The sequence below is a fragment of the Mustelus asterias genome, chromosome 10, assembly GCF_964213995.1.
Source record: "Mustelus asterias chromosome 10, sMusAst1.hap1.1, whole genome shotgun sequence".
In the NCBI taxonomy this organism is placed as follows: Eukaryota; Metazoa; Chordata; class Chondrichthyes; order Carcharhiniformes; family Triakidae; genus Mustelus; species Mustelus asterias.
Genome location: NC_135810.1, coordinates 49,025,767 through 49,051,808, shown reverse-complemented (window position 1 = coordinate 49,051,808; position 26,042 = coordinate 49,025,767).

Here is a 26,042-nt window from a genome sequence, read left to right as displayed (position 1 = left end):
TGATACGTTGCAGGAAAGGATGTCCCGAGGCATGGTACATTGGGGAAACCATGCAGACGCTACGACAACGGATGAATGAACACTGCTCGACAATCACCAGGCAAGACTGTTCTCTTCCTGTGGGGGAGCACTTCAGCGATCATGGGCATTCAGCCTCTGATCTTCGGGTAACCGTTCTCCAAGGCGGCCTTCACAACACACGACAGCGCAGAGTTGCTGAGCAGAAACTGATAGCCAAGTTCCGCACACATGAGGACGGCCTCAACCGGGATCTTGGGTTCATGTCACACTTTCGGTAACCCCCACGGCTTGCCTCCTGGACTTGCAGAATCTCACTGGCTGTCCTGTCTGGAGACAATACACATTTCTTTAACCTGTGCCTAATGCTCCCTCCACTCACGCTGTCTGTATCTTTGAGACTTAGTTGGTTGTAAGGGTTCGCATTCTAATCAGTATTCTGTAACTTGATTTTGTGTCTCTGTATGCCTTGTTTGCGAGCAGATATCCACTCCATCTGATGAAGGAGCAGTGCTCCGAAAGCTAATGGCATTTGCTACCAAATAAACCTGTTGGACTTTAACCTGGTGTTGTTAAAACTCTGACCATGTCCATCTTCCCCAGGGGCTATACTCACCTTTATGCCCTTGAGGAAATCCCCACGATAGTTTCATGTCTGGGCAACCTTCTTGTAAACCGCGCCAACGTGACGTCACATCAGTGCATTGTGAATATATGGCAGGAGTTCAACATCTGGTGGGGATTGTTAATTATATTAAAATCTATTAAAAAGTATGTAAATCAGGTTCACGCCCACTGTGGGCCTGAACCTGATTACATCGCTGGCGAACGGTGGCAAAAATCAGATGTCGCAATCTCGTTGGTGAGATCAACGACTTCCGGGTTTTGCCACATCTTGAGCCCATGCTGGCAATGCTGAGAGTGGGCTCAAGATGCTGCCCAAAGTTAGGATCTGTCAAGCCTTTCAGTTGTATCAATACACAGCACATGGGCAGCAGTGTTTCATGAAGGCAGCTCACTACCACCTTCTGAAGGGCAAGTAGGAATTGGCAATAAATGCTGGCCTTGCCTCCAATGCCCATGTGCAGCATTGGAAAGAAATTCGTCACGGTGTATTGCATCAACATTTCTCTGTCTATGACAGCCTTCAAGAGGCAGGAGTGGCACAGCAAACCACTGCTATGGTTTCAAACTGTAACTGCTTGCAGAACTCCAACAGCAACAAGGCTAAAAGCCTTTTAGTGAGAAGCTTACTGTCACTTCCTTCCTTTAATCTTCTGATCAATTCTTCCCTTTCCAAATTTGTTTTGTACTGAACACCAGCTCCCACTTCAGGTCCAGCACTTAGTCTACTTCAGGAAATGGTTTGGCCTTATCTCTTGACTTGCAAGGAGCTACAAGTTACATAAGGCCCTAAACTAACATAGTGGCTTAGCTGCTTCTCTCAATCAGTCTTTTACCTGCTGGTTAAACTAACTGAATTGTCAGAGATCAGCTCAGAATTTCACTGAGTTCTACTCATTTCCATGGTAATGTACACATGTGGCCCAGGTAGAATTGCAAATTAACTATCTTTTAAATCCAAAGCTTTCCGTAAATTTCCTGAAGACGTGAATAACTTTACTGAAATACCTGCAGACTTCATGAGCCCGATTTTGCCATCACGTTGCACCCGTTTTCGAGCACGAAAACTTGGTAGAGTTGGGCGTGAGGCGAGTAGCGCCATCCGTGCCCACCTCCAAGCCACCTTACCAAGTCCCGAAAATTGCCGCAATCGGGTCCAACCTGAAACGGGCGCAACGGCGATCTAAATACATTTGCATGCATTTAAATTGATCTAATGGGCTGCTCGCCCAACTTTACCGGCACATCCCCCTTTACCACTGTGTTCGTCCATCCAGAATCGGCGCGAAACAGACATGCTCCACAAAAGACTGATTCGGGCGCTCCAGTTAGTGAGGAGGTAAGTGCCGAGCGTCCGATGGCTCTCCGCTTGAGATCAGTGGTGGAGGAGGTGGGTCTGACGGGTCTCTGTTTGAGATTGGTGGGGGAAGGTGGGGTCTGCTGCCACTCTGCCTGAGATCAGTGGGGGAAGGAGAGTCCGCTGCCACTCTGCCTGAGATTAATGAGGTGGAAAGGGGGACCGCTGCCACTCTGCCTGAGATCTATGAGGGGGAAGGGGGGCTCCGCTGCCACTCTGCCTGAGATCAGTGAGGGGAAGGGGGAGGGGCCTGCGATTGGTCTGGGTGGCAGAGGGGGTGGGGGATAAGGGGGTCAGTAATGTTGTGGGGGTGGGGCAATGTCTGTGGGGGCCAGGGGGAGGCATTATCTGGCCCGGGAGCAATGTGGCGGGGGAGCCGCATTCTATCATTTTTTCTTCTGCGCATGCGCAGTTGGAGGTGCCGATCAGACCTGCAGGATTTTGGGTGCATTAAGCCCTGCCCGCAGGCTTCTGCAGCGCGATTCAGAATCGCTGATATTTTTTCAGAGTGCGTATGAGGACACCTGAGAACTGGTCTAAAAGTCGGATCTGAAACACTCCCAGTTTCAAGTCCGTCCAGCACTTAGAATCAAACTGGTAAAATAGGGCCCCATGTCTCCAGTTCTTTAGCTAACTAAGACCACCTGTCACATGTTACCTTTTCAAGCTGTCAAGCTCTTGAATCAACATGGCCCCAACATTTTAATTGTAATAAACTCGAAGCTTGTTTGAATTCCATTGACTTCAGAATTGTTTTTACAAATCTCTCAATCATTTTCTACAGTTAAAACTTTAATTCAGAAAATTAAAAGTTATCGGCTAAAACATAAGAATTACCAACTAAATCTTTGCAGCATTATGTTCTTATGATCTACAGCCCTGTAAATCTTTCCTTTTCAAATATTTACATTACTTTATCTTTTGATATTCACAATTAAATCTGGTTCTACTGCCCTTTCAGACAGTCAGTGCCAGATCATAATAGCACATTGGTTAAAAAAATGACTTTCTACCTTTTGCCAGTTATTTTACATCTATACCCTTTGGTTACTGACCCACCTGCCAGTGAAAACAATTTTGCCTTAGATACTCTCTCAAAATCCTTCATAATTTTGTATACCTGCATTGAATATTCCCTTAAACTCATCGCTCGAAAAAGAAAAATCCCAGCATCTTTGGATTCTCCATGCAACTGAAGTCCCTCATCTCTGCTACCATTCCAGTAAATATTCTTTGCATTCTCTTCCAGGTAAGTGACTAGATTTTTTTATTCTTTCGTGGATATGGACATCGTTGACTAGATCAGCATTTATTGTCCAGGCCTAATTGCCCTTGAGAAGGTGGCAGTGAGCTGCCTGCTTGAACCATTGTAGTCCAAGTGATGTACATACACTCATAGTGCTGTTAAGGAGGGAGTTCCAGGATTTGACCAAGCAACAGTGAAGTCAGGATGGTGTGTGGCCAAGAGGGGATCTTGCAGATGGAGGGGTTCACATGCATTTGCTTTCCTTGTCCTTCTAGGTGGTAGGGGTCATGGGTTTGGATGGTGCTGTCGAAGGAGCTTTGGTGAGTTGCTGCAATGCATCTTGTAGATGGCACACACTGCTGCCACTGTGCATCAGTGGTAGAGGGAGTGAAAGTTGAGGGTGGTGAATGTGGTGCCAATCATGTGAGCTGCGTTGCCCTGGATAGTGTTATGATTCTTGAGTGTTGTTGGACTGCACTCATTCCACACAGGGGAGGGTATTCCACCACACTCCTGACAGGTGGGTGTCAGGAGGTCAGTTGCTTGCTGCAGAATTCCAAGCCTCTGACCTGCTCTTGCATTCACAGTATTTATGTCTAGTCAAGCTCAGTTTCTGGTCAATGGTAACTTCTAGGTTGTTTTGAGAGGGGGGGTTTCAGTGATGGTCATGCCATTGAATGTTAAGGGGAGGTGGTTGGATCTTTTCTTGTTGGAGATGGTCATTGCCTGACCCTTGAGGCATGAATGTTACCAGCCACTTATTAGCTATACCTGAACGTTGTCCAGGAGGAATTTCTTCAGCCAGAGAGTGATGAATCTGTGGAATTCTTTGCCGCAGAAGGCTGTGGAGGCAGGTCATTCAGTGTCTTTAAGACAGAGATAGATAGGTTCTTGATTAATAAAGGGATCAAGGGAACGGGGATACGAAAAATATCAGCCATGATCGAATGGCAGAGCACACTCGATGAGCCGAGTGGCTTAATTCTGCTCCTATGTCTTATGGTCTTACAGGTCTTTTGCATAGGGCCACAGACTGCTTCAGTATGTGAGGAGTCACGAATGATGCTGAACGTTGCGCAATCATCAGCAAACATCCCCACCTCTGACATTATGATGGAGGGAAGGTCATCGATGAAGCAGCTGAAGATGGTTGAGCCCACAACACTATCCTGATGAACTCCTGCAGTGATGCCTCGGGACTGAATAAATTGATCCCCAACAACCACAACCATCTTTCTTTATGCATTCAGGGAATCCACCTCTGTGTATGCTGGAGAACATTCACTACCTTATTAAAGTGTCCAATGAGAGCTTAGAGAATTAGAATGGAATCTTACTGTCTTCTGCCACCACAGCTGTGGCCCTCTGACACCTGCAGCTCCAGGGATTTGGGTTGGGAATTAAAGGAGGCTCACTGGACACCTAGCCTACTATCAGGAGGTCTCCAGGCACCTTCCAGACAGAGGACCCATCTGTCACTGATAAGATCTCAGCAGCATCACCATTTATTCCTAAGTGGCTGCTACGTGCTGATAACTGACTTCAACTGAAATATAAAGAGAAAAGGGATGTAAAACAGGTTGCCAATTCACTATTATCCTTTTTACACTAAATCATGGAAACAAAAATCTGTCCTAATAGCCTTTTACATTTTATTAAACTAAAATGACCCACCCTAGCCATTTTCAGTGACTGTTTTAAGCTTACTTTCTGTAATAATATTGTGTAATATGAATCATTATGTTGCATTCCTTGAATAATTTGTTTTGTCTCTATTGCAAGTGTTTAGTTCCAAAAATGCAACGACATAATCTAAAATTAGGTGGTGCTCTCCTTATTATGCCATATTGGGTAATGGAATATTTTTCCACCTTCCTTTGTTACAACTGGTCAGACTGCCCATAAATAATATAACTTGCCTCATTCTCCAAAAGTTGAATCAGACTGGGATTGCTGATGATTGCCATCCAGCAGGAGAAATGATTGTTGCCAATATATAAAGAATTAAAAGGCTGAGTGAATCACATCTGCCATTTCCAGGTATTTATTTTATTCATTGTACTGTTATCATTACTAATGCTTCAATACATTTTTCTCTTTTCCAGTTCTCTCCTGCCTTTCTCTGCTTGTCTTGCAATATCCCATTTGAAAATGCTGCCGTATCACTGCAGTAATGCAGGAAAATCTTGGGATATTAAGCATGACTAGATGTTATCACGGGCTAAATGCTATTCCTGCTCACTTCTGAGTAGAAAGATAATCCAAAGACCTGAGCACATAATGTAAGCTGGCACTTCATGGTAGTATGGAATGAGCACTGCACCGTGCGAAGCACTGTCCTTCAGCTGAGACATTAAACCAAGGCTCCATCTACCCTCGAAGGTTAATATAAAAGACCACATGGCACAATTTTGAAGAAGATCAGGGAAGTTCTCCCCTATGTTGTGGGCAAAATTTATCTCTCAAACAACATTACCAAAAAAATCTATTTGTCATTAACTCGTTGTTGTTTCTGGAACATTGCTGAGAGCAAATTATCTGTGTTTTCCACAACAGTGGTGACACTTCACAAGAACCTCACTGGCTGTAGAGTGATTTGGATATCTTGAGGTTGTGAAAGGTGCCATCTAAATGCAAGTACTTTTTTCATCTTTGCTTGTCCTTCATAATACCATAACGGAAAGGTTACTATGCTGCAGGGAAATTCTGTGATTTTGAGAAAAATTCTGATATGAGTGAATGGACATACATATGTACAGACAAATTAGGAGCAAAAGTAAACCATTCAGCTCCTTAAGCCTGCTCCACCATTTGATAATTTCATAGCTGCTCAGGTGTGGCCTCAACTCCAGAGGATTTAAGAACAAAATCAATGGGTGAGATTTTCTGGCCACGCTTGCCCCGAAACTGGAAAATCCCGCCTGAGGTCAACAGACCTTTCCATGGTCAGCCCCTCACCCACTTCGATTCCCATGGCGAGCGGAATGGGAAATTCGCCCCATTATCTGTGATGTTACTGTGCAACAGGCTTGCATTAAGTGTGCACCTGCCATTTTAATGGATGCATTAATCCATTAATTTAACTTCTGTGTTAGTTGTTGTATTAGAAAAATAGCGATGGGAAATTCCCATGAACATTGTTACAATCAGGTGGGACTCGGTTGTTTTTTTAACATTTATTTTCACTGTGGATGCTTTTTCCAATCCAAATATGTTTACCTTTTAATAAGGAGCCAATCAAACCGGGTTTCCTTGAGTCAAAGGGAGAAAAAATAATAAACACGCACACTGAAACAATATCATTTGCTTGTCCCTGAGGCATAGACTGTTGAATATTGTAGTCATTTGAAGTTAGCTAGTTTCCTTCTGGAGTTGAATTGATGTTCTGATAATGGCACTTTGCAGTGGTCAATTTTAGCTACAGAGGTGGGAAGGGGAGTGGGAGTGAGGGAGAGAAAGAGGGAGAGGGGGGAGAGAGAGAGAGGGGGTTTCATAGAGCGATTCCTTGCTGCTGCTTTCAGCGGTGTTTTCAGATAACTTTCATTTTTCTCTTTGTTTCTGACTTTGCAAAACCAATTCTTGAAAGTTTTGTCTGTATATTCCAAGAAGCAATTCAATTAACCCGTCTTGCAGTCATTGTTGCAAATGTAATCAAATTTTCGATCTTTCACCTCAGAAACTTTTGACACATTTCAAGATATTAGAAACGAACAGGAGATGGAGTTATTTTGTCCTCCAGAGAGGGGTTTGAATGTCTGCTGGGTAGCTGACTGGTTAGCAGGTCCCATTATCCTGACAGAATAAAGTTCAGCACTTTGCATTTTTAATGCCTTCTATTCAAGAGTTCCTTTTTGAAGTGGACCTTGACATTCTCAGATGTGAAATTCCATGACCAACATCAGCAGTGCAATCCCTATAGTAACTTTCCAGAAAATGTCAACTTACAATTCCAGACATCAGGTGGCTTATGGTAGCCATTTTTTAAAATGTATCTTCTCTTGTATTTTGTTTTAAAATGTGTCCTCTTTAAACAGTTCAATGTTTTTGGTTAGCTGGTTAAGTTATAGATAGATTTCACTCAGACAGTTTCCGTTCGTCATGACACCATATCAAACATTTATACAGTGACACCCTCCAAGACACTCTGACTCACTCCTCCATCACCCAACCCCTCATACCCTTCCCATGGCACCTTTCCATGCAACCGCAAAATGTGAAACACTTGCCTCTTTACGTTCACCTTCCTAACCACCTAAGACTCTGGTGAAGCAGAATTTCACTTTAAATTTGGTCTACCAGATTCACTGCTCCCAATACCATCTCCTCCACACTGGAGAGTCTAAATGCAGACTGGGATAATTGCTTTGCAGAACACCTTCACTCAGTCCCTTCCTGTCACTTGCCATTTCAATTCACCATCTTGTTCTCATGCCCACATGTCCAACCTTGGCTTGTTATAATGTTCCAGTGAAGCTCATCGCAAACTGGAGTAACAGCACCTCATTCTCTGGTGAGGCACTTTACAGCCTTTTGGACTTAACATTGAGTTTAACAACTTCAGACAATGAACTCTCCCCTTTATGTTGACCCCTTATTTCAATGCAATGTATTTATTGATTCAATATTTTCCCGCAAGCAACCCCCCTACCCATGTCTTCCTCCCCCAGCCCCAACCACAAGGTCATGTGCCACTTGTTCTTGAGCATTGCTTTTATAGAACACTGACCCTTGTTCTGCTATTAACACACATTTGGCTATCTTACCTTTATACCACTATCAGCACTTTCTTTAGTCCCTAATACTACCATTAACACTCCAATTGTCTTGTGTCCGTGACCTCTTTGTTAAATCTCTCCTGAGCTCCCACCTATCCCTGACCTTCTAAGCAATATCAAGTTTATCACATTTCTCCCTCCCTTCAGTTGGACTCAAAGGGCAGAGTTTTCCCGTCCCGCCCGCCACGGGAATCGTAATGGGTGGGACACGGACCATACAAAGGCCCATTGACCTCGGGCAGGATTTTCCGACCTTGGGGCGAGTGCACCCAAAATGTTAACTGTTTCTCTGTCCACAAATGCTGCCAGACGACTGAGATTTTCCACCATTTTCTGTTTTTATTTTAGATTTCCAGCATTCGCAGTATTATATTTTTATACAGTGACTTTGCTGACAGTCATTTCGTGGGCTTTGACTTGTCTTTTTGCTTTGCAGCTCTTTCCAGGTTCCCCCTCATTTCTCTTACTATTGTCATGGAATCTAAAACTGTCCCTGTTGTGAACCACGGATACATCGTGACTCTCACTTCTCTGCTGCAACATATTGTGAACAATGATCAGGCTCCAACATTTTCATACCCCAATTGTTAATTATTTACTTTTACTTTCCTTAGCAATATACAAATTGCTGGTTTACAAAAGACCAGGGTCTGTTTAGTTTGTCTTCTGTCATCTTGGTAGTCGCATGATAAAATGATGATAAATTTGTTGACTAATCATGGCAATCAATCTCTATCAATGAGTCAACAACACGTTCTGACATGGCACGAGGAAAATTCCAGTGGTGAAGGATTTTGGGAACCATGGGCCAAAATTGGGTTTGTTCCATTTTTTGGGTGTGGTCTCACAATTTGAGACCTGCCTGCCTCATATCAAGGTGAGAGACACACAAACTTGGTGCACTTACCTGCGTGGTTTTAGGGCCTGGCTGACTGGTGTCCTGCTTCTTGCTACTTCCACTGCTGACTTCCTCAGCACTCAGCAAGTGTGCCAAGCCATCATGTTTCTCACAAATCTCATTGAGGAGCCAGCCTCCGATTCTTAAAAGCAGCTGTAAATCCTGAAGGGGGGGCTGCAGTGAAGAAATTTGCTGCAATTTAAAACATGAAGCATTAAACAATAAAGGCAGAGAGAGGGCTCCAGAGTGATCAATCTGATGCGGAAGGCATTAGTGGAGGGTTGGGTAGGAAGAGGAATGCCATAGTTCCATGGATGCCAGGAGGCCCTCGAGGAACATCCTCAGAAGGGCTGAGAGCAGGTGGCAGGGAAGTCAATCCTTGGAGTTTGGAAGTGAGAGCGACAGTCTCACGAAAGATCTAATGACCTCAGGAGGGTGGTCAATGTCATTTTCATGTGACATCTTCTAGCCATCGCATCACCAGCCTCTCACTGCAAACCACTCTCACCGCCTCCCAGGCTCGAAAAGAAGCAGATACCCCAGGAAGCGTGGAAAACGTGCAGGCTGCAGGTGAGAGTGAAACAACGCGGTCCCAAGGCCCCCCTCCCCAGCTTACCCCTTGCAAATGTCCAGTCTCTGGAAAACAAGCTGGACCAACTTAGAGCCAGACTCACTTTCCAAAGAGGACTGAGGGACTGCTGTGTTCTCTGCTTCATGGAGACTTGGCTCACTCCTGCTTCACCGGACAGTGCCTACAACCAGAGGGCTTCTCAATCCATCGAATGGATCGTACAGCGGCCTCAGGCAAGGCTAGGGGAGATGGGGTCTGCTTTCTAATCAACACCTCATGGTGCCTAGTCGTAGCAACACTGGCAACTTTCTGCTCCCCAGACCTAGAATACCTGACGCTAAAATGCCACTCCTAATACCTTCCGCGGGAGTTCACCTCCGTTATCCTGATGGCAGTTTACATCACACCCCATGCGGACATGAAGATCACACTGGACGGAATATACACCACTACGAATAGCCTTGAGACGAAACATCCCGAGGCCTTGTTCATTGTGGCCAGGGACTTCAATCAGGCCAAGCTCAAGAGTGGACTACCAAGTTACCACCAACACGTCCCCTGTTCCACCAGAGGCCCAAACATCCTGGACCACTGCTACACAAATATCAAACATGCCTACCGCTCTATCGCCTGCCCACATTTTGGCAAATCAGACCACAAGGCTGTGCTCCTGCTCCCAGCATACAAGCAAAAACTGAAGTAGGAGAGTCCATCAAAGAGAGTCGTGCAATGTTGGTCTGAGGAATCGGATGATCTCCTACGGGGCTGCTTGGAGTCAGTGGACTGGTCAATATTTCAAAACTCTGCGACCAGCCTGAACGAGTACGCCAGTACTATCGTAACTGACTTCATTAGTAATTGTGTCGAAGATTGTGTGCCAAAGAAGCAAATCCGTGTGTTCCCCAACCAGAAACCATGGATGAACAGGGATATCCACTGCTGCTGAAGTCCAGGTTTGAGGCGTTCAAGTCAGGCGACACTGACCTAAACAAGAAAGCCAGATACAATCTAAGGAGATCCATCAAAGATGCCAAAAGACAATACCGGACTCAGTTAGAGTCCCAGGCTAGCCACACCGACCCCCACCGACTATGGCAAGGTCTGCAAGACATAACAGGTTACAAGATGAAAGCATGTAAAATCGCCAACTCCAACGCAACCCTCCCTGATGAGCTCAATGCATTCTATGCCCATTTTGAGCAAGTGATCAACGAGAGCATGCCCTCCACCCTGGAAGAACCTGTATCTAGGGTCACCATTGCAGATGTCAGAGCAGCTTTCTTGAAGGTCAACCCACAGAAAGCAACTGGCCCGGATGGGGTACCTGGACGTGCACTCAGATCCTGCGTGGATCAGCTGGCAGAGGTATTCACAGACATCTTCAACCTCTCTTTACAACAATCTGAGGTTCCTACCTGCTCCAAGAAGATGACCATCATCCTGGTACCTAAGAAAAACCAAGCAGCGTGCCTTAATGACTATCGGCTGGTGGCTCTGACATCCATCATTATGAAGTGCTTCGAAAGGTTAGTCATGGCACGAATCAATTCCAGCCTCCCGGACTTCCTGGATCCACTACAGTTTGCCTATCGCCACCACAGGTCCACAGCAGACGCCATTTCCCTGGTCCTGCACTCAACCCTGGAACACCTACATAACAAGGACACTTATGTCAGACTCCTTTTTATTGACGACAGCTCAGCTTTCAACACTATTATTCCCACGAAACTCATCTCCAAACTCCATGGCCTGGGCCTCCCTCTGCAATTGAGTCCTGAACTTCCTAACTCACAGATCACAATCAGTAAGGATAGGCAACAACATCTCCTCCACGATAATCCTCAACACTGGTGCCCCACAAGGCTGTGTTCTCTGCCCCCTACTATATTCCTTGTACATCTATGACTGTGCGGCCAAATTCCCCTCCAGTTCCATTTTCAAGTTTGCTGACGACACCACCATAGTGGGTTGGACCTCAAACAATGACGAGACAGAGTACAGGAATGAGATAGAGAATCTGGTGAACTGGTGTGGCAACAATAATCTCTCCCTCAATGTCAACAAAATGAAGGAGAGTGTCATCGAATTCAGGAGGCGTAAAGGAGAATATGTTCCTGTCTGCATCAATGGGAATGAAGTAGAAAGGTTGACAGCTTCAAGTTTTTAGGTGTCCAGATCACCAACAATCTGTCCTGGTCCCCCCCATGCCGACGCTATAGTTAAGAAAGCCGTTAGTTAAGAAAGCCCACCAACTCAGTAGACTAAGGAAATTTGGCATGTCAGCTACGACTCTCACCAACTTTTACAGATGCACCATAGAAAGCATTCTTTCTGGTTGTATCACAGCTTGGTATGGCTCCTGCTCTGCCCAAGACCACAAGGAACTACAAAAGGTCGTGAATGTAGCCCAATCCATCATGCAAACCAGCCTTCCATCCATTGACTTTGTCTACACTTCCAGCTGCCTCAGCAAAGCAGCCAGCATAATTAAGGGCCCCACACACCCCAGACATTCTCTCTTCCACCTTCTTCCTTCGGGAAAAAGATACAAAAGTCTGAGGTCACATACCAACCGACTCAAGAGCAGCTTCTTCCCTGTTGCTGTCAGACTTTTGAATGGACTTACCTTGCATTAAGTTGATCTTTCTCTACATCCTAGCTATGACTGTAATACTACATTCTGCACTCTCTTGTTTCCTTCTCTATGAATGGTATGTTTTGTCTGTATTACACGCAAGAAACAATACTTTTCACTGTATGTTAATACATGTGACAATAATAAATCAAATCAAATCAAAAATTACGCTTCTCAATGCACTTCATTCACATCACCCACCCAGCAACACTCTCTGGCACAAATGACTCATGCTTAACATCCAGATACTCCATCTCACCCTCACACTTCTACCAAACTTACGCCCACCTCTCACTGCCTCCAAATACCTCCAGTTATTAAGCATATGACAGGAATACTACCTGAACACAGTGCTATACAACATTGTGCATTTTCTCTCTCGCAGGAGAAGGTGACACAAAGTAGTAGAGAGTGGAGCAGTGTAGTTGGGGCACAAGGATACTTGCATCCTCTGAGCCCTACAGAGGAGATGATCCGCAGCATCATGGTATCAGTTGAGGATGATAGTATATATTCCTCCTTTCTGCCCTTTCTTAAAGTTCACTCTTATTCTACTATCTGGCATGATGCAAAAGCTTCTGATAGTGTGACCATGGACCTCTTGATTCGATCACACCCTGTCTTCCCTCACACCTATGTTCCCCTTGTGACTCCCTGATTTCAGGCACCCAAGGACTGCCACCATCTAGTCACAGCAGTCCTATGATAAAGAGAGGCAGAAACAACCCTTGAAAAGGGCTTGACTATCACTTGATCTGACATTCGCAGTCACCAGCTCAAATACTTGTCCTGCACTGTACCCTGGAAGCTATTATAGAGTTAGGATCAGCATATAATGAGTCACCTTGGTGTGAGCTGGATGTAACCAGGCCTGGGGTAAAGGGTAGATTCATTTTACGGTTGACAGGAAGGCAAGGTCAAGGATGTGTTCTGCTACAGAGGACTCTGATGACAACTTTGATGGGATGGCATACAGGAGAGCACTGGTGGGCATAAGTACCAAGATGCTGGGTACATTGGCTGACTGGTGTACAGCCTCCTGTCACTGTTAAGGAGTATAGGGAAGTCTGGCTCCAACTTAGCAGATGGGTTGGCACAGAGCCTGCCCTCTTCACAGTCTCTGCTCTATTTCTCTGTCATGCTGCAGACTCAGGCACTGGCACTGTTGGCCCTGTGTGTTATAGCCTCTGTGTGAACAGGTCCCTTAATCCTCTACCCTCCCTGTGAAGATGCAGCAAATCCAGTAGCTTCACATAAAAGACATTCAGAAACACTCTGGAGTACTTCCAGCTACTGATTGAACACTAATGAAGGTGCCATTTTCCATCCTCTAGCCTGATCCGTGAAGAATGATAAATGAGTGCATGCACAGTCCCACATCGTCAAAGCTTAGAGTCCTGGTGTCAGATCAGCCAGATCGGCCACCAGCATAGCAATGATTCAATGCCTTCTGACACCCACTGGTGTACGTCCTTCTCCAGGTGCCACACTGTGTGAACCACACAGGAAGTGGCCAGCAGCTCAGGGCACCAGATATGCACTTTCAGCTTCACCATTGCTGCTGTAGGCATCACAACACAAAGAGATTTCAAACTAAATAGATCCAAACTCACCTGCTCCTCTGTGTCAAATTACTCAGTTTATTCAATAAGTTTAAAGTTTATTTATTCGTGTCACAAGTAGGTTTACATCAACACTGCAATGCAGTTACTCTGAAAATCCCCTCGTCGCCACACTCTTGCGCCTGTTTGGGTTACACTGAGGGAGAACTTAACACCTAACCAGCACGTCTTTCAGACTGTGGGAAGAAACCAGAGCACCCGGAAGAAACCCACACAGACACGAGGAGAATGTGCAGACTCCCCACGGACAGTGACGCAAGCTGAGAAACGAACATGGGTCCCTAGCGCTGTGTGGCAGCAGTGCTAACCACTGTGCCACCGTGCCTGCCAAATATTTTACTCAAAATATTAAAAAGAATTCTATCTAATTTACATTGGAATAAATCAACACGATCTGCTTCTCAATGGTTTTTTTAATGTGAAAAACCTCCTGGTGATTATCTTCTTGCCGAATCACGGTTATATCGCTACCTCCTGTCCTCTGTTTTATTACTGCTGCATTTCAGTAAAGTAAATCAGTGACTGTGAAATCTTTCTTCCTCCTTGGTTGTACAGTCCTTCCCTTTTCAATCAAACAGATTCAATAATGCAAGTGGAATGGGGAGACTGCTCTCTCCAATGAATAAGAAGATGCATTATAGTTAATAATTTCAGAAAAGAACCTCCTTGCACTTCATTAAACTCCTCCCTTTAACTCCTTTATCCTTTTAGATTAGTTGCATATTAACTAAATTTAACGTTTCATTACCCTTTGCTCCGTTAAAACAAAATGATTTATTTTTCATGGCCTTAGGCCAACATTCCAGAATTAACACGTTGAATGGCTTAATAAAAAAAATTACATCTTATCTCTGCCTTTCTGCTCGATCCTTTCATTTTATTGCTAAATATTTATCAACAGTAACAAGTGCACAATATTCACATCCACTATCAAATATTATCTCATCTTGACTGAATCAAGAAGATTCATCTGTTTCTATAACACATCTCATTCAAGCCTATATTTCTTCCCCATTTCAGCTTCCTCTGATCTGTACTTTATATGACATGGCATAAAAAACATCGACAGTAATTAATTTATTTCCCGAGTCTCCGTTTACCAACTGCCTCAACGTCAAATTGATTCACCATCATAACCAATCTCAGTTTCATCTTGTTTTCGCCTCTTAATCCTGAATGAAAGTTAATTCAACTGAAGCAACTTGAAAACCATGCTCTCCTCATCATAACTCATACCCAGTGTTCGCTGTTCTATATTGCTTGTTGGTTGAGCAACGTCTCAGTTCTAAAATTCCTCACCCTTGTTTCCAAATCTTTCCACAGCCTCACCAGCCACTATTGCTGTCATGTCCTCTAATCCTGCAACCATTCCAGATACCTGCATTCCTCCAGTTCTGGCCTCTAGACCGTCCCTGATTTTAATTGCCCCATCACTGCTAGTTATGCCCTTGGATGCTCATAACCTAAGCTCTGGAATTCTCTCCAGAACTTCCCCACTTCTCTATCTCCCTTTCCTCCTTCAAGTTGCATCTTGGAGCCAATTTGTTTTGACCAAATGTTTGGTCATCTGTCCTAATATCTCCCTTCGTAGCTCAGTCAGATTTGAATTTAAGCTCCTGCTCAAGTGCCTTGTTAAACTTTACAATGCGAAAAATACATTGTACATAAACATTGTTGGTGTTCATCTTTTTCTCATACTTTAAAAATCTACTTTTGCAAGTGAATATAGATGGCCTAGTGGTATTATCACTAGACTAATAATCCAGAAACTCAGCTACTGTTCTGGGGACCCGGATTCGAATCCCGCCATGGCATATGGTGAAATTTGAATTCAATAAAAATCTTGAATTAAAAACCTAATGTCGATTGTCAGAAAAACCCATCTGGTTCACTAATGCCCTTTAAGGAAGGAAATCTGCCGTCCTTGCCTGGTCTGGCCGACATGTGACTCCAGATCCACAGCAATGTGGTTGACTCTCAACTGCCTCGGGGAAACTAAGGATGGGCAATAAATGCTGGCCAGCCAGTGATGCCAATGTCCCAAGAATGAATAAAAGAAAATAATAATCTGAGATTTACACAAAGTAACGACCTAAAAATGGATTTGTGCTGAATGGTATGAAAGCGCTACATAAAAATCTGAACACTGCCATTTTGATTTTGTTAGTTATCTCCCTGTGCTTGAAGATTAATCGGTGATATTCTTCATAACCTTAACAGAAATAAGATAAAAAAGATAGTTTTGAATCTGTCTGGAATGTATTTAGCTTTTATCATCCTGGGATTCACTATTCCTATTTTTAGGCAAAGTGGCACAGCAGGTGGGTAAAACAGTGTGTAAACCATTGGCCCAATAGCAGCTTTGTCTGCTGTATCATTGGCTCACAGCCAACTGAAGGAGAGAGAGCCACTTTAACACTGATGGAACTCATTGAGCCAGCCCCACCAGCGACTACGGTTTTAAAAGATTGGTGATACAAAAAGTTAAAAATAGAATCTGCCCCCCCCACCGCCCCTCCCCCCCCAACACTGCCGAACACCCCTGCCTCATGGAACAGCCCCCCTGCCTTCCCCACTCTGAATGGAACACCCTTCCCCACAGAACCTTGACATTGCGCTCTCAGTGCTGTAGGGGGCAGTGCCTGAGCCTGACCTTCTCCCCTCTAAGTGATGTTACTCAACTGAACCTCTCTGGCAGGTTCTGCTCGCCAGGTGCACACTTGTCAGAAACTTGTTGTAATTCAACACAGCGATGTGAATGGATTATGTAACCGGGAGATTATCAGCCGTAGAGGCCTGTTAATTACATTGAAGTGTATTCCAATGGGAATCTCGACATTGAATGTCAGGATTCCCATTATGTCATTGGTGGGAGAGTGCAAACAATTGCTACGGGAAAAATCGCTGGTGTATATCACGTTTTGGGTATTCCGCAGGATATTCCACTCCCACCGTTGATCCTGTCCACCAATAATGGGAGAAGAAAATCCCCCCAGTCATCCCTGAACCTCCGGAACATCTGTCTTTCCACTCCCCAAAATTCACCGTGTCTTGGATTTTCACACTTCCTTCTGTTAGATTTATTTTACGACACACCTTCAGCTCCATGTTACATATTCAGCTGTGATTTGCTCGATGGAAGATGTTTCTGCATTCTCCCTTCAAGTTGCATTCCCACTATCAAATCTTGATCATTTCCAAAAGACAGCAAGGTAATCCTGACTCTTGCTGATAATGTTAAACATGCAATATAATTTGACTGTGCTTTGAACACCTACTGTGAATCCCAGTGTGGTCCTGAGGGTGTGCTGAAGTGTCCGAAGTGTCAATTTCCAAGTGAGACTTAATACAGGGCTCATTCTGCTCTCTCAGGTGGACGTGAAAGATCCCATGACATTATTTCAAAGAAGAAGAGCAAAATTATCCCAGGGCACAGCAGCATAGTGGCAATGTTGCTAGACTAGTAACCCAGGCGACGAGTTCAAATCCCACCATGGCGTTAAAATTCCACCATAGAATAAAAATGCCAGTCCGATTAATTATAGGATGAAATTATAGGATTGCTGTAAAACCCCACCTGGTTCACCAAGAGGGTTGGGGGAGGAGGGGGGAGGGTGGTGGGGAGGAGTAGGGACAGTGCTCAACTCTGGGTGGTTGTCCAAGCAGCCAAGCTGGATCCGACAGGTAAGTGAAAAGTCTCTGAATCCCTATTTCCAACGGCGCTCACCAGGGTTTAGCTGCTGGGATCCCTGAGATTTGGGCGTCTTGGCTGCCCACAATTAAATTTCAAATGCTGAATAATAACAAGGCTCACAACGTCATTGTAATATTTAAAGTGCCAGCCTGCCTCCTTTAACCTCCCACTCGACTCAAACATGCCTACTTTTTGAGGTTTAAATTCCTTCCTACATCTTATGGTTGTGAGAGCATTTAATTGAAACCTTTCCTCTTATTAATGCAAAACATTTGAACATGCTGAAATACTTTGACTCGGTTGCTTATTTTATGTTTATGATTTACTCAATAATATTTGTTTGGTTGTGAAATTAAAGAATTGAACTCAAACTAATCAGGTCTTTCGGAGATCCATCGATTTTGCTGTTAATGTGTAGGCCGGTGGCTTCGATGATTTGTTTCTTTTTCTGCCTTTAATCAGTCTCCAGTATTTGCATTAAAATGTCAAATAAACCTCTGTTCACATGTTCCTCTTGGAACTCAAGAATTCTGACATTTTCCTTGTGCTTTATAGATCATCCATTTTCTTTCTTTTTTGAAGCCTCTCTGTCTGAGATCGTTTGTGCAAATCTTTGGCTGGAAATTAATGTCCACCCCCAGGGTGAGTTTGATGGTGGGGACCGGGGGGGCACATTTAATTTGCCAGGTGGATGCCAGGTGTGGAGTCTGCAGCCTTCCTCTGGCCCGAATAAATCTGGGGTGGGAAGGCTCAGATATGACCTACCCGTTCTGGCATCAATTGTGGCTCTTAGTGGGCGATTAATGCCCACTTAAGGGCCTCATCCTGCCATTGCTGGTACTCAGCTAGCAGTGGGCAGAGCACTCACCAACCGTGATGCCCGCAAAATGCCGTTGTATTTGCTTGTGAGCTGTAAGGGTGTCCCTCAATGTCAGGCCCTCATCGGGAAAGAGATGAGTGGGGAACTGCTGAAAACTACCCCCTGCTCTTTCTTCCAACCCATTGCCCACCACACCTCCTCCAGCCAGTGACCCCTTGCCAACCTCGCTCACCTGTGGCCTTGCTGATCTTAGTGGGTGCATTGCTGGCAACTATCTCTGCTCTATTGATGGCAGTGATGGCAATGAGGAGCTGATGGCTTTTGACTCGATGGCAGCTCTCCGCAGGCAGAATTATCACCCCCCGAAAGGAAAAAAATTGTAAAACAGGGAAATAAGAATACTGGTCTGTGCTGTTTTTCCCTCTGGTCCCTGGGTCCTTGATTTTGGGGAAGGTCTACTGCTGGCCACTTAAGTGCCTGACTAGCTTCCAATGTGGGCCTTCTCCAAGGAGATGACATCGGGAAATTTCCAACTCTTCAGCTAGCAGACGAGACCCCTGTTGCCTGGATTAACACCTCCCTTAATTTCTCTTAGCCTGTCACCTTCCTAGTAAATGACCCGGGGGGGGGGGGGGGTGCGGTGGAGGTGTCATACCCTGGAGGTAACCCACAACATGCATTGGGGGACCTCCCAGAAATATCCAAGCAGTGACTGTAAGGCAATTGTTCAAAATTCTAATGGGCACTTACCCTGCACTGGGAACCACGATAATCCAAATTAAATCAAAATCTTCCGTTGGTTTCAATCTCTTGGAAGAATAGTCACCCAGGAAAAATTAGAAGAGTTAAACCCAGTTCTAACTTCAGCATAAATATAGGACGACCCCCCTCCCAACCCACCCCCCACTGGATCCCTGACTATGCACCCAACCCCTTCCCCATTAGACACCCTGACTATCCCCCATCAACTACCCACCGACCACAGTCCCACACCCCATACTACCCCTGCCCCCAGTTATAGAACATAGAACATAGAAAGCCACAGCACAAACAGGCCCTTCGGCCCACAAGTTGCGCCGATCACATCCCCACCTCTAGGCCTATCTATAGCCCTCAATCCCATTAAATCCCATGTACTCATCCAGAAGTCTCTTAAAAGACCCCAACGAGTTTGCCTCCACCACCACCGACGTCAGCCGATTCCACTCACCCACCACCCTCTGAGTGAAAAACTTACCCCTGACATCTCCTCTGTACCTACCCCCCAGCACCTTAAACCTGTGTCCTCTCGTAGCAACCATTTCAGCCCTTGGAAATAGCCTCTGAGAGTCTACCCTATCCAGACCTCTCAACATCTTGTAAACCTCTATCAGGTCACCTCTCATCCTTCGTCTCTCCAGGGAGAAGAGACCAAGCTCCCTCAACCTATCCTCATAAGGCATGCCCCCCAATCCAGGCAACATCCTTGTAAATCTCCTCCGACTTTGCCTGTACACCCCCAATTACTCCCTGAATACACCCTTCCCCCGACTCACCCCACCCCCAGCTGACACCCACAACCTATTCTACCCTTTCAACCCATCCACCCCTCCACGGCCCATCCTACCCAACCCCTCCATTCTATCTATTTACCCTACACACTTACCTTCTCTCTGGCATCTCAAAGTGGATGGGGCCTTTAAACCTACCTGCTTTACGGCAGCTAGTGCCAAAGAAAGGGGATGTGGCTTCCTTTCCCCTGTTGCTGCTGCACTAGACTGAAGGCCTAGGGAACCTGCTGTACTGGATATTCCTCACCAGGACTAAGTTGGAAGGTCAGGTGAGAAATGTTCAGGTCCCAGCTAAGGTAAGTGAAAAAAGAGCAGAGTAGCAATCGCCGTCGGATTGCCGCTCCTCTGAAGTTCTGGCCCTGTCTTCCGATTCCTTCGGTTCTCTCTTTCATTGTGAACAAATTCTTGACACTGCATTCAGTTTGGCTACTGTTTTCATTTTAAATCCCATTATTTCTTGCAGCATCTATGAATATTTCTTTTCCTAACTTCATACTTGGCAGCCTTGCAAACTCCACCTCCTCCTCTTCCTTGACTTTGATTTTCTTGTGACGTATCAGCGGTGTAGATTCTTCCTGAATACAGGCATTGTCATAACTAACTATTGAGTCATCTTAATCCATTCAGAGGCAACTTCTACATGTTGGTGTAGATAATTCAGAGCTGAGCTTCCATATTCAACATTATATTTGAACTTATGGCAGTTCCAGACTTGAATACATTTTAAATGCTGGATGTTGCTCCTGTACATTACCCTGTCCATGAGCATTACATCCGATTGAATGGTTAATTGCAATCATGAAAACAAGACTTCTATTGTTATACATGTACACGATCCCTTATCCAATGTCCCAAAAACCGGGAGGTCCGAAAACCAGCTGCACTTGGTAATGGCACCATGTGTAGCAATTTGAAAACGGGATGCAGATTACTTCAAGCTCCCACTTTATATGGTGATGCCACACAGTTTGACCAAGTGTGTCTCTGCAATTCAACTCTTTATTGCATCATCATGTCAAAGAGGCCAACGAAAATGCCTATGGCTCGCAGGAGCGCCAAGAGGAAACATTTATCACTAAGCATTAAGCAGAAAGTGACGTTACTAATGTAATGTAATGAGGGGTGCCACAGTGAAAAAGATGAAGTGAGGAGAATGGTGTTGGCACATCAACCATTTGTGATTTGAAGAAACAAAAGGAGAAGTTACTTAAATGTTATGTTGACAGTGATATGCCCAAATAAATGGATAATGGGAAAACAGTCAGATAAAGACTGCCCATGTATACAAAGTGTTACTAGAATGGATCAGGCAGTGTCAGAGAGAGAAATTTCCATTGGATCGCTGTGGCTCAAATGAAAATGTTTCATGAAGCTACATCTAACAACACTGTGTGATTCTCCTCAGGATGGTATAACAAATCTTTAAAATGATATGGTATGTCTGTTGAGAGCATGCGGTGAGAATGTTTCAGCCGACTATGAAGCTACAGAGGCATACCTGGATGAATTTTCCACAATTTCGGAAGAAGGTCTGACACCAGAGATCTCATTCTATTGGAAGTACATTCCCAGGAAAACTTATGATACTGTGGATGAGACAGCACCATCGGGATTCAATGATTTTAAGGAAAGGTTTATTGTACTCGAATGTTCAAATGCAGCAAGTTCCCAGAGGTATAAATTGCTTGTCATTGGCAAAAGTTGGAATCCTGAAGGATCAGGGGAGTTTGTAAGGCCAGTAAGGGCGCATGAATGACCATGCCAATTTTCCTTGATTGGTATGAGAACAATTTTTTCTGAGGCCAGGGCTCATTATTGATCTGTGGATTTCCCCAAAGACAACAAGGTTATGTTACTCCTTGATAATCGTGCTGTATACCTCATATACCTGTGTATGTACCGCAGAACTCCTCATCAATGTTTTCAGAATGTTTTTGTTCCCCAACTGCAAGTTCCTCATCTAGCCCATGGGCCAAGGTAGAAGACCAGGTACAAGGCTGAATTCATGGGTGGAATTTTTCCCCCAAAAAATAAAGTGTCATAATGGCGAGAAAACCGGAGTAATCCTCGCTGGTCTGTCAGGCACGGACTGCAGCACAAATGTTCCACACTCAACTCATTTTTTGGGAGAGCAGTGAGTTGCGTGCTGGTTCTGGTGAGCCATTTTGAAAGGGCGCCCTGATCACACAGTGCACTGGGAGACCCCATCCTTCCCCTCCTGGACATCGGAACCCCTCCACTTCATCAGTCGCATGTTTCCTCACCCTCTCCCTGACACAGACTGCTGGCACTGGGGCATTGGGGCCCTTCCAATGGGTCTCCTTTTATGACACCCGACATAACCCCCACCATCATGACCCACAACATACCCTTTATCCTAGCACCAATTCAGGCCCCACCCCCTTGTCACTGTCCCTGACACAATGACAGTGCCCAACTGGCACCCTGCACAGCCATGACCCCACCACCTGGGGGCTTCAATGATTTCTGAGCCCCCCTGGCGTGGCCATTCTGCTTGGTCGCCGCTAGTGGAGACCAAGATCTGCCACGGTGGATAATGGGTGAGTTGTCATTGAGGGTGTAAGGAAAAATACAGTAGGTGGGATTCATGAGTTGGCACTAAGTTATGGGCTATAAGGGGCCATAGGAATGAGTGGGGGCGGGGTGGGGGGGGGGGTCATGAATCGGCATGAGTTGGCATTAAGTTGTAATAGGAACATAGGAGCATAGAGAAGCAGGCTATTTGGCGCCTCAGTCTGACCCTGCCTTTTAACTAGATCATGGTTGATCTACCTCAATGCCATTTTCCTGCACTATTCCTGTATCCCTTGATGTCATTGGTATCTAGAAATCTAATGAGCTCTGCCTTGTGCACATTCAATGATTAAGCCTCCTCAGCCTTCCAGCTTAGAGAATTCCAAAATTTTATCACCCCCCCGACTGAAGAACTTTCTCCTCATCTCAGTTGTAAATGGCTTACCCCTTATTTTAAACTGTGACTGTGTCCCCTAGTTTTATACCCCTCAACCAGGGGAAACATCCTTCCTACATAAACTTGTTGAGCCCCAGAAGAATTTGGTACACTTCAATGGGATCACCCCTCATTCTTCTAAACTCTAGTGAATACAGGACCAGTGTCCTCAATCTCTCCTCATAGGACAATCCCATCATTCCAGGAATCAATCTAGTGAACCTTTGTTGCACTCCATCTATGGCCAGTATATCCTTCCTTATGTAAGGAGACCAAAACTGTTCACAATACTCCAGGTGCGGTCTCACCAAGGGCCTATACAACTGCAACAAGATGTCCTTATTCCTGCACTTAAATACCCTTGCGATAAAGCTTAAATTTCATTTGCCTTCCTAATTATTTGTTCCATTTGCATGTTAACTGTCAGTGATTTATGAACATAAACACCCAGGTCTCTTTGGACATCAACATTTCCAAAATTCTCCCTATTTATAAAATACTTTGCATTTCTGTTTCTCCTACGAAAGTGGATAACTTCAATTTTTTCCACACTATATTCTATCTGCCACGCGCTTACATTTAGACTGCCTAAATCATCCTGAAGCCTTGTCACATTCTCACAGCTTACATTGCCACCAGGTTTAGTGTCACCAGCAAAACATTTGATCCTCACATCCAAATCATTGATATAGATTAGGAATAGCTGGGGCCCAAGCACTGATCCTTGTACTATCCCAGTTGTCACAGACTGTCAACCTGAGAACGATCAATTCATCCCTATTCCCTGTTTTCTGTCTGTTAACCAATTATCAAACCTTGCCAGTATATTTCTCCCAATACCATGGGTTTTAATTTCGTACACCAGCTCCTTGTGGGGGACTTTATCAGTTACAGCCTCAAAAAACCCCAACAGGGTTAACAAACAGATGAACATATGAATTAAGAGCAGCAGGATTTCACCTGGCCCCTTGAGCCTGCTCTACCATTCAACAAAATCATGGCTGATCTGATTGCAACTTCACATGAGGCAGAAGATTCGATCCCAAAACATACCGGTGCCGTTGGCAAGAAACACCCCACTTTTCGCTGGAACAAACGCTCTGTCACTTTTTGGATAAGATTTTGTGGAATGTATTTGTTTAATCTGATGATACTATGCTTTTAAGAAATGTATTTTGATCATGTTTCTCTAAAGGTTTTTCAAGCAGATCCAAGCATTTTATTGGCACTAGGATGTCCGCAGCCGGCGTCCTCTAAATCTTACTGAAACAATATAATGGACATCACGGCTGGGATTCTCCCAAAAAAGCAAAGCGCCTAATGGATAGGCAAACGAGAGATTTTCCTGCCTGCTTTTTGGGCATTCTATCTGAATGTATCTCTGGCACTCTGTCTCCACTGAAGTGAGATTTTAGTAGCCGAGGAGTGTGAAATCCAGCATGGAGATTAGAAAAAGTAAGATCTTGGGGGATTTGCTTTGGTGAGATAAAGTGCCCCTTTGAATAGGGTCCCAGGACACCATTGAGGAAAGTAAAGCATTCTTTGGGGTAGATAAGATATCCTTTGCGAGAGGTAAGCCACATTTTTGGATAGGCAGGGCACCCTTTGGAACTGTTAAGAGTAAATATCATTGTGCATAAAAACAACATAAACTCATTGGAACTGTTACAGCTATCAAAGAACCGTTGAGCTGTCAAAATTGAAAATATAAAAGCTGTCAATGGATTTAATTCTGCTGGCCTTCATGCTTAAAAAAACAGACTGAATTTTTAAAAAAAATCAGTGCTTGATATGTCATTCTGTCCATTGATATAAGCCGAAGCGCTTTTATTATAGGGTTTGTGCTGCAATTACTAATTTTACAAACTAACATTACAGTGGGGTGTCCGTTAAGTGAGCAGTTAGATTAACAGCTCAAAGTGGTTGTAGATGAGAAATATTTGTTTTCATAAGAGATTAGTTGAAGGAATTTCTATGTATTGATCTTTTTATCAATGGGAATGTTTTTTGTTTAAAACATTGAGATCATCAATAGACAGAATTTATTTTATGTCAGCATGGCTCCTGAGATTTGCCAATGGTGGATGTTAGGTGAGTTAGAAAGGAAACAAGAACTAGAGGACACAGCCTCAAAATAAGGGGGAGTCAGTTTAGAACAGAGTTGAGGAGGAACTTCTTCTCTTAGAGGGTAGTGAATCTCTGGAATTCTCTGCCCATTGAAGCAGTGGAGGCTACCTCGTTAAATATGTTTAAGTCACAGGTAGATACATTTCTGATCAATAAGGGAATTAAGGATTATGGGGAGCGGGTGGGTAAGTGGAACTAAACCACTATCAGAGCATGATCTTTTTGAATGGCGGGGCAGGCTCGAGGGGCTAGATGGCCTACTCCTGCTCCTATTTCATATGTTCTTATGTTCTTATGTTGGCGTGGAGATAGTAAAGGTGGCGGGGGAGGGGGGGGAAAGGGGAGGGGGGGAAAGGGGGGGTGGGGGAGTGGGGGCAGGGGGGGAGGGGGGGCGGGGGGGCGGGGGGGCGGGGGGGCAGGGGGAGGGCGGGGGGGCAGGAGGGGGGGGCAGGGGGGGAGGGGGGCGGGGGGGGAGGGGGAGGGCAGGGGGGGAAGGGGGAGGGGGGGAGGGGGAGGGCAGGGGGGGGAGGGGGGAGGGCAGGGGGGGGCGGGGGGGGGGGCGTGGAGACAGGAGTTACCGAGCTTCTAATCCAGCCAACCAACCCCTGGAATAAAAATTGGAACTGTGAGCTGCCATTTTAAAGGTCAGGTTCACAGAGCAGGAATCCTATCGTCTCCTCAGACCTGACCTGGGAGCCAAAATCTGGAGGCGCAATCTTAGCGCCTATTTACGCCATGCTCCCACTGCAGCGAAGATGGAGAATTTGGTGACAAGCCATGATGGGAAAATCCCGTTGGCGTAAAGAGTCGGAAAACTCCGACCTGGGTGTTAGTCATGCCAAAATTTTCCAAGCTTTCCTATGGTGTGTTTTGAAGAAATTTCAGATGACAATCTACATGATTTGTGTTTCATTTGATGATTTCAATTGCCTCTAGCAGTAAATTTACATTGATAAATACATCTGTGGCAACCCAGTGAAATTGTTAAAATTGTGATAAATGTAGAAACTGAATAAACAGAACCCATCTTATGCTTATCGAGAAAGAAAGACTTTCATTTCACGCCCTCAGGAAATTCCAAAGCACTTCCCATCATTTATGACAGTTGCTATGACTATGTAAGACCTAGCTTGT